Source organism: Eretmochelys imbricata, chromosome 24 (genome assembly GCF_965152235.1).
Source record: "Eretmochelys imbricata isolate rEreImb1 chromosome 24, rEreImb1.hap1, whole genome shotgun sequence".
NCBI lineage: Eukaryota > Metazoa > Chordata > Testudines > Cheloniidae > Eretmochelys > Eretmochelys imbricata.
In genome coordinates this window covers 4,351,224-4,360,458 of record NC_135595.1, presented here as the reverse complement: position 1 = coordinate 4,360,458, position 9,235 = coordinate 4,351,224, and the positions used below count along the sequence as shown (strand labels likewise).

The 9,235-nt window shown below is 54.2% G+C and overlaps 1 protein-coding gene across 1 annotated transcript in view; it reads left to right on the top strand.

Annotated features, from left to right (window-relative positions):
* Nucleotides 1-9,235, top strand: part of LOC144279502 (death-associated protein kinase 2-like) — a 29,726-nt gene continuing 20,491 nt past the window's right edge. Inside the window, exon 1 of the mRNA XM_077841040.1 lies at nt 1-626. The gene's annotated coding sequence lies outside the window, so the exon portion shown is untranslated. The remainder of the gene's footprint in view (nt 627-9,235) is intronic.

Below are 9,235 nucleotides of genomic sequence, written 5' to 3'. Positions count from 1 at the left end.
CCCTTGGATTTACTGTTCCAGCTCCGGGAGAAATCAAGGCACCGGGCAATGCTGCTTCGAGTGACCTTAAGAAACCTGTCCTAGCTTCTGCTTGCTGTTGGCCATGATTTTTGGGAAGGCCTATCTCAGGGCTTTCTCAAGAGAACTTGATGGAAGGATCATATTTTTTTAACAGGTTTTCTCGGGGTCTTGCTCATTTCAGAGTTTGCTGCCTTTTTTTTTAAATCCCATAAAAATCTAGGGACTCTGAGTCACTTTATTTGGAGCCTGCTTTGCTGAGTCTGGGGGTGGTAGTTAAATAAAGAGGAGGAGGAGGAACGAAACAGCTGGGATTGGTCAATATCAGAGGAAACTGGCCAGAATTCCCCACCAGGAGAGGTGTCATAGATGATCTGAGCTCTTTCATATATCGCCTCTCAACAGAAAACTAACCGGAGCTGGTTCATCTGAGCTGCCTACACGCTGGGGAGACCAGACGTCTTGCTGTCCAGGAAAATTCTGGAGTGACTCTCCTGTATTGGTTCTGTGTGTGGTGGGATTTCTGGAAAGGAAGCAGTCACAAGCCACCAGGAGGCTAGTTCCAAAGAAACACAAGAGGAGCACAATTACTGTGAGCCGAGAACTTGGTGAGTAAGGATGGATGCAACACAGAGTTTGTTCTCATCCACCCAAAGCAAACAGGTGGTTGTCTTTGTAATCAGCAGATCCCCAGCCGGTGTAATTCAGCGGGGCTGCAGCCAAGTCAGTGGAGTGATGCTAACTTACAGGAGCGGGGGATCTGGCCTTGCACGGTTTTGCTGCAGTGGGGAAGATCTCAGGGGATGTTCTGGTCAGTGATAAGGTGTGGGAGGTGACCTACCATCTTGTTGTGATCCTTTTAATCTGGCAAGTTTCAGAACAGAGTCTGCAAAATAGTCATAGAAATAAAATCAGGGAAATACAGGGCTGGACGGACCCCAAGAGGTCCATATCTTCCCCGGCTGAGGCACGAGCATTTTACCATTCCATGTACCGAAACTATTTGCCCATTCCAGAGAAAAAGCAAAGGATGTTTTTACTTGCCTGAATGGAGCAGAATTTTGCAAAGCTGTTGTTTGTTCTCACTCATGGGCTGCTTTCCCTGCTGTTTGCTAGTGGGACGGGGGAGAGAGGCATGTCTGTATCAAAGGGTTGAGTCATCTCTTTCTCCACGGCTCCTATCAGTTTTGTCAGTCCCCCTCATTCCCCCCCATTTGGACACCGAGGTATTTTGAAAGTGAGATTCCATATTTGGAAATTTACATGGCAAATCTGGCCGGCTTATTTTCCTCTTAATTGAATGATGCAAATAATATTTATTTTGTGCAGCTGCTTAGTGGAGATGAGGCTGATTTCAGTAAACAGCTCCTGTGGGCAACAGCAGGGTGTGCTGATTTATTTTTGGATCAGGTACCAGAAGGGGATTCTTATCAATGGGAGCAGATAGGTAGCTGTCACTGGGAACAGTGGCAGATGCTGCAGAAACCTCCTGAGCTTTGCTGGTGGGGTCTGTCTGGAGCAGACCGCTTTGATTGCTAGCACTGTTGAGTTAAATTCACAATTCCCTGGCTTGACAGTGATGTGGGTTTTACCCAGCTGAAAACAACGCAGCCCTGGGTGGTGACTGGTTTTAAATCCCGTTTGAAGCCTTCTGGAAATCAATGTCTGTGTAGGTTATGGAGCCTTTTCTCTTGTAGGTTGCTGTTACTGTTATACCAGGATATGTTAATGGCCACCAAGCAGGCCTTTAATCTAAGACAAAGCTAAGCAGCCTTCTTCCAGGCTAAAGGGAAGGAGTAACTAAGCTCCTTTTACACAGTGAGAGCTGGAAACAATAGAAGCCACCGCCCAAGGCAACGAGCGGCAAGGTCTGATTGAGGTCTAAGTTGTGTGGACTGAAGGGTTCCCTGACTGCAAAGGCTGGGGCAAGGTGAGTGTTAGACAAGCTGGGTGCGTGAACAAGAGAAGCAGTGTTGCGAATGGCACTGAGAGAGAGCAGAGACAGAGCTTCTTGGGCACAGAACGCACTGGAGGGTCAGGCGTGGGGATTACTGAACAAGGAAATTGACAGCTGTTGTTTGTTCCTACTGTGTTCAGGGACACGAGACTTTGTGCTCATTCTTTGTAAATAAACAGGATTGCCTCGTATCATCGGTTTCTGAATGACCCAGCAAGGCCCTGAATATTGGATAAATGCTCGGGATGAAAGAGCAACAGAACCACCTAACATATGTCCAGTGCCTTCTCTGAAACGGGTCAGTCTCAGACTGCGTTCCAGCAGGCCAGGTGCCAATGTGGCACATAACTGACCAGCTCTGGCTGGTGATCTTCTTGGGTCACGGAGACCAAACTCCCCGTTAGCCCTTCGAGGGGATCCCAACAAGGACAGAGCTGAGGAACATTGGCTGCACAGCTGAAGACCTGGCCCTGCAGGTTTTCAAAGTCTCCTGCTGCTCCAGTGATAGCTAAGAAGCGGTGTAGTGGGCTTCCGGATAGCTGACCTGGCTCTGAAATTGCATCAGATCTGGGCGCTTCCTATTTGGTGGACAGTGCACTGGACTGGGATTCTGTTCTTGGCCCTGCTGCTGGCCTGCTGGATAACCGTGGGCAAGTCACATCTCCTCTCAGTGCTTCAGTTTCCCCATCTGGAAAATGGGGATAAAGATCGTGACTTCCTTGGAAAGCACTTTGAGATCTGCTGACAAACCCTGCCCGATGAGGAGTAGGTGGTCAGGATGATGATGCTGTTAAATGTACTTGGCTCTGGACGGGTTGGAAGGTCTGTTTGTATTTTTTGCTCCTGGGTAACAGCTGCACTATCTCAAGCTTAACGGTGGGTACGGCTCAGGCTCTTAGTCACTTAGCATGCCTCCCCCCCTTCTGACTGGTTCCCGAATGGAATTCCTGTGGATTGTAACAGCAACACCGCGCGCCATCCGCAAAACACTGTCAGCCCAGGCAGTGAAAAAACTGCCAGCTCCCTCCCCTCCTCCTTCTGCAAGCATCATGAACCCACGGCAGTTATCTGGAGCTTGCCCCTGGATCATAAGAATGGCCATGCTTGGTCAGACCAAAGGTCCATCTAGCCCAGTGTCCTGTCTTCTGACAGTGCAGATGCTTCCAAGGGAATGAACGGAACAGGGCAATTAGCGAGTGATCCCATCCCCTGTCGTCCAGTCCCACCTTCTGACAGTCAGAGGCTTAGGGCTACCCAGAGCATGGGGTTGCGTCCCTGACTGTCTTGTTCCTCAGTTTCCCTAACGTTAGCATGGGGACAGTAACACTCCCCTAGCTCTGTCATTTAATTCATGCTCCATTCTAGAGCAGGTTGAAGGTGCAGGGACAGAGTGGAGGCTGGGATGAATGAGGGTAGATATTTATGATTAAAGGCAGCAGGGCTGTGCCAGATTTGGTGATCTGGTTTCGGAGGGGAGAAGAGAGGAGAACCCCTTTGGTTTTAGGTTCAAAGTTCCCACTCGTGCCTCAGAAACAAGCCTGCTGAAAGTTCACATTCAAGTGACGCAGGTTTCCTTTCTGCCTCGATACCTTGCCAGCCCCTATGGCTGTGGTCTCTGAGCCCCCATTCATGCCCTGAACCCCCCAGGAGTGTTATTAACCCCCTTTTATATATGGGGAAACTGAGCCCAGAGAGGGCAAGTGACTTGGTCAGGGTCAAACGGAGCCAGGAATAGAACCCAGATGTCTTGACTCCCAGTCCAGCTCTGCTCCGACCCTGAGCTGAGACTATAACCCAGAAGTCTGCCAGTCCCCTGCTCTAACCACTGGAGGACATGCCCCTCCTCCCACAGTCGAGTTTACGAATCAGGATGCCTGGGTTCTGATCTGTTGCCCTAATCATATTGTCTCCCTTCTGGGCAGGACACCAACACCAGTCTGGGGCCAGTCAGGGAACTGGACAGTGCCGCATGTCCTATGCCAACCAGTCGGGATAAAAGCTCCTAGCCTGATGTCAGATAACTGGAGTATATTATCTGTTTCCATTTGGCCCCTGGCAGAGGGAGCAGCAGCCTGGCCCACTGTTGCCAAGATCTTCCCATCAAAGTTTCATCCCACTTAGAACACAAACAATGTCTGGAATTTAGCAACTGCAACATATGTTCATGTCCGTAAATATAGCCTAGGGCCACCTCCCCACTCCCTTAATCAAGGGATTGTCCATTGTGTTCAGATTTAAAGGGACAGTTCTGAAAAATCTGGATGCTCTCAGCAGCTCTGCTAATGCTTCTCAATGCTGATCCGCAGCCCCCTGCTAGCCTCCACTGCTCTGCCCATGCCCCTCAGTCCTGACTCCCAGCTGCTATTCCAGGCTTCTCCTGGCCAGCCTGCGCCCCCTCATTCCTGCATCCCCTGCTTTGGGAGAATCAGGTCCTGGGATCAAAGCTATCCTCATTCTGTCATATCTGGATGCTTCTGCTAAGCCCCCTGCGGCAGAATGAGCATCTTCTCTTTAGTCTTTCGTTCCGCTCTGGGCAGGGGCTGGGAGCCTGGGCTGGGGGATGCAGCTGATCAGAGAATGGAGGAAACATGGCCCACTGGCCCGCTTTGCGACCTTGGGCAAGTCCCTTCCCTGCTCTGTGCCTCGGTTTCTCCCTTCTGGAAAAATAAGGCTGGACCCCAAAAGGACTTGGTGTTTGGGAAACCCTGCGAGAGTCACAGGGCAAAGCAGCATTTGCGATAGCAACCAGCAGCTCCTGCTGCTGAAGCCCTGGGATTTTGGCTGCCTCTAGCACCTAGTCCTTTGTCAGAGACCTGTTTTCCCTCCCCGTTGAGTTTCTGGCATGTTTCCTCCTCCCTGCACCCAAAGATTCCCCTTTTCATCTCTTCTTCCTCCAGCCACTTGAGTCATGGGGCTGGATCCCCAGCTAGTGCAAATAACGCAGCTCCTCAAGCCCTGATTCTGGTTTGCGCTGGGGCCCCTTTGCCCCTCTCTGGCAGAGCAAGGTGGTCTTGAAGTGAGTGTCCCTGGAATTCATGCCGCCAGCTGACAAATGAACGTACAGATGAGAATCGGGCCCTTTGATGTCAATACAGCGATGCTGATTTGCGCCAGTTGTGGATTCGGGCCACTGTGTCCTTTTCACTTGAGATAAAACTAGCCATCAATCCTGCCTGCACCACAAGCCCTGCCTGGAGGAAAGGCCAGGGCTGCGTTCTTAGCATTTAGCAGCTCAGCGCCTCCCAACAAGGGCCGCGTGCTACCCAGGATCTCGGGGCTTTTGCAGAGCTCCATGCGCTGGGAATTCTGTGGGCAATCAGCCAGGTGTTTTTTTTCCTGTTGGGGGAAGACCCTGCCCTTGAACAGGCAGCTGAACTAGCTTGAACTTGCTGTTTACCCAGGGCCTTGTGTGTGCTCAGCAGGGCAGGGGTGTTTAGCAGCGTGGCCTAGGGGACAGAGCCCTGGGTGAGCTCTCTAGGTGCTTCTGGGACAGAAACAATCGTTTTGGCCCAGGGGCATACAGCAACTCAGGGGTAGGGCCGGGAACAGACCCCAGGAATCGTCTGCTCTACCCACTAGCCCATGCTGTCTCATGTAGACAAGAGCCAGACCCGGCAGAATGGCGGGGGAAGGAGACACTTTAAAAAAGATCATTCTCCATTTTCCTTTTGTGTGTGAAATCTTTCCTCTTTTCTTTCGGAGCTCGGGAGGAACCAAGAATGGAGGCGGGGGAAAGTTGGATCGAATGTGGTAAATAGTTTCGGCTGGGGGATGGGGTGGGAAATGAGCAAGGTCGACATGGGTTCACTTTGTGTCAGAAAGACAGTTAGGAATTTACCTTCGCTTTGATTTTAAAAACCATTAAACCTATTAAAAAAAACCAATAACCCCTCCCCTAAAGTAAACAAAAATTATTCTGTTTGGGTGGTTCAAAATCAGGCTTTTCCGAATTGGCCACTGAACTAAAGACTTGATGATCACCTGGCCCCAGCCAAGCATCAGAAATGGTTGTGGGGGTGGTGAGATGGAGCCTGATGCTCTGTTATCTCGGAGTCTCTCATAGTAACTTGCTATTCGTTCTTTCTTGCCTTGTTGTTTCCCTGAGCCTCAGATACGTCCCCTAGACTGCACGTATGTTGCTCGTTGCAGAACAGGGCAGTCCAAACTAAAAACCTGCTGCAGTCCCTGGCTGGGTCAGTAGGGGGTGTGTATGCCGGAGGGGGTATTACAGGCAGCTGGCTGCATTAGGGTTACTCCAAATTGCCCTAATCTAATCTCAAACCAGTTTTGCAGCCTCCCCCCCATGCCACGGGAGCCAGGCAAGGGAAGGGCGAGCAGGAACCGATTACGCGAGAATACAGAAGTCCCGCCGGTCACCTCCAGCCCTCGGAAGGGGAAGTGAGCGCTGCGGCCCGGGTGAGGGAGCTGTGCTGGGACGTTCGTCAGGCTACTGTGTACAGAGAAGGCTAAGGCTGCCGGGGCCCCTGCTAGCGTCTCGCCCCTGCCTCTGAGAGAGGGCCCTAAATCGGCGTCCAGACCCTCCAACTGTAACATGGACCTCGGCCTAAGCACCTCACCCCTCGAACTCAGCTCTCCCTGCAGGACCTCTGACCCTGGCCCGAGTTCCCTCTCCCTTCATCAGCCCCGGCCTTTCTCCAGTCATGGGGTGCTCCCCGCTCCCCAGAAGCTTTGGACAGGATCCTGATCAATGCAAGGGCCCTGCCTCTTGTCCACTCCCCCTGCAAGGTGGGGGCCTCTCTCCATAGGGGGCTGGCAGCCAGCAGGCCAGACAGCTGCCCCATGGATCCCAAAGCGTCTGTGTTTGTCTTGTGGAGGGCTGACCCCAGGTGCGGTGAGGGACGTTGTTGAGGAGGGGAGTTGGGGATGGTGGGGTTGTGTTGTGTAAGGGAGAGCAGGTGGGGATCCAGGGAGGTTTTTGGGGGTCTCCTGCTCTTCCCATCTTCCCCCCTGCCATGGTTGAACAGCTGGGCCATGATCCAGCATCGGGGCTCCCTGCCCTGCTGGGACCAGTTCCTGGAGAGGGCAGAGGATCAGAGCAACCCCAAGTTGCCCACAATCCCTGGCTTTAAATAACTCTCCACTCCCACCAGCCCCCTCCCCAAGCTCTTAGAGCTGGGCCTCGAGGCTTCTCTCCAACCAGCCCCCAAGGCCCAGTGGGTTTCAGGAGTAGGGTGGGGTTGGGGGGAATCTCCTGGTTGCGGTTAAATTATCTCCCCCCCCCCCCATCTTCCCCACACTGGTCATTTTCTGCTTTAAGCCTCCAGGTGAAATCCTCTCTTCCTTTTCCCACAAGCAGGAGCTGTTCCCCCCCACCCCAGAGTGAGGCAGTGGGGCTGCCCCATGGTGCAAGCAGTCGGCTGTCACCGGCTCTGCAGCGGTCCTAGGAGAGGGGTCTGCTTTGTAGCTTGGGGAGTGGGGCGAAAGAATCTTAAGGGCTCTTCCTGCCCCAGTCCAGCCCCCACCCAAATTTAACCCTAACTTCACTCTCCCCTCCCCCCAACGGGCGCTAGGTGCTGTACAAACACAGAACAGACAAGCAGCTTCTAGGCTGAGCCCTCCTTGGGCATGCTGTGCTTGGAACTGGGGTTGGGGAGGATCCGAGAGTCATTCCCATTTCTGGCCCTAGGTCACAGTAAGGGAGAGGTAGTGGGGACTAGTGGCTAGGGTCCCCCTCCCCCCATGACCCTCAGGAGAGCTGGAGTGACCTGACCTTGGGGCTGTAACCTTCCCCTGAGTTTACCCCTCCCACGTGTTCTCTGTCAGTCTTGCCTGGAAGCTCTTGGGGCCAGGAGTGTGTCACCCCAACTGTCCGTACAGCCCCAAGCACAGCAGGGCTGCCATGGTGTGTGTGTGTGTGTCTGTCTCTGGTTGCTATTGTACTAGGACTGGAACCTACCCAGCATCAGCCCTTCCCTCCAGCCGCAGCCAGTCCTGGGCAGATCAGCTGCCTCACTGATCGTTTTTTAAAAATCCTGTTTTAAAAACCAGGGGCACAATTTACCCTCCCAGTGGCCAGCCGGCCTCCTTCCCCCCGGGGCCAATGGGCACTGGCTGAGGCCCTGGCAGCAGGGCCAGGGGGTGTGAGCTCCCCTAGAAGTGTGGGTGTGGGGGTGTCCCCCGGGGGCAGGCCGGGGGGGGGGGCTGCCCTTGTGCAGTGGGGGCAGGCCAGCCAGAGCCCCACCACCCTCCCGGGCAGGATTTTCACGCTCCAGGCTGGGAGTTAAAATTTTCAGAGGATCCCTCGCTGCGGCCCCACCTCCCTCTTTGGGACTTTACCCCCCCACAAGGCGGCAGGTGAGCGGCAGCCTGGGGCTGCAGGTGCGTTGGGACCCGGGGAGGGAGGGGGCAGCCAACCAACGCCCCCCCGGGGGAGTTTTACGCCTCGTTGCGCGGGGAGCACTTTCTCCAGGCTCCCTGCCCGGACATGGCATGGCTTTAAGGGGGTCCCCTCTGGGGTCCTGCCCCGGACAGGTGGGTGGGGGGCCCCAGTGCCTGGCTGGGACGGCGGGTGTCCTGGCTCTGGAGCAGCCAGGCTGTGGGGGCGGCTCAGTGGGTCCTGCAAATGTCTGTCTGTCCGTCCGGTCCAGCCGCAGGCGCGCAAAGGGGCGGTGTGTGTGTGTGGGTCGGTTGCAGCGTAGCCCGTGTTGCATAAATGTGTGTGTGTGTCCGTCCCCGCGCCCTGCACAATGTGTGTAGCGCGGGGTCCTGAGAGCCATGGACCCAAACTGCAAACCCTGCCTAGGATGGAAACCACCTCTAGCCAGGGGGGTGGCAGCTCCCCCCTGCGCCCCTACTTCCAGCAGCTGTGTACGTGTGTGTGTGTGTGTTGTGCAGCGCTGCAGTGGTGTGTGCTGCGATTCGCAGTGGGGCGCGCGGGGGCACAGTGGCAGGGGTGTGTGTGCTAGGAAGGGGTGTGTAGATGGAAGGGTTTGTAGCGTTGTGTGTTGGAGGGTGGTGTGCATGATGCGGAAGGGGGTGTGTGTGAGATCTTTGCAGCGTTGTGTGTATGATGCGGAAGGGGGAGGGGGTGTTGTTGTTGTTGTGTCTATAGAATTGGCCGGGGTGGGCGCATGCTGGGAAGCGGGTTGTATATAATCTATGGTGTTGTGTGTTTGCTGGGAAAGGGGTGTGTTTGTGTGTGTATAGAACTTGCAATGGTGGGCGCATGGTAGGGAGGGATGTGTGGTGTGTACTGGAAGCATTGTGTGTATGCTGGGGAAGGGTGTGTGTGTTGTGTGT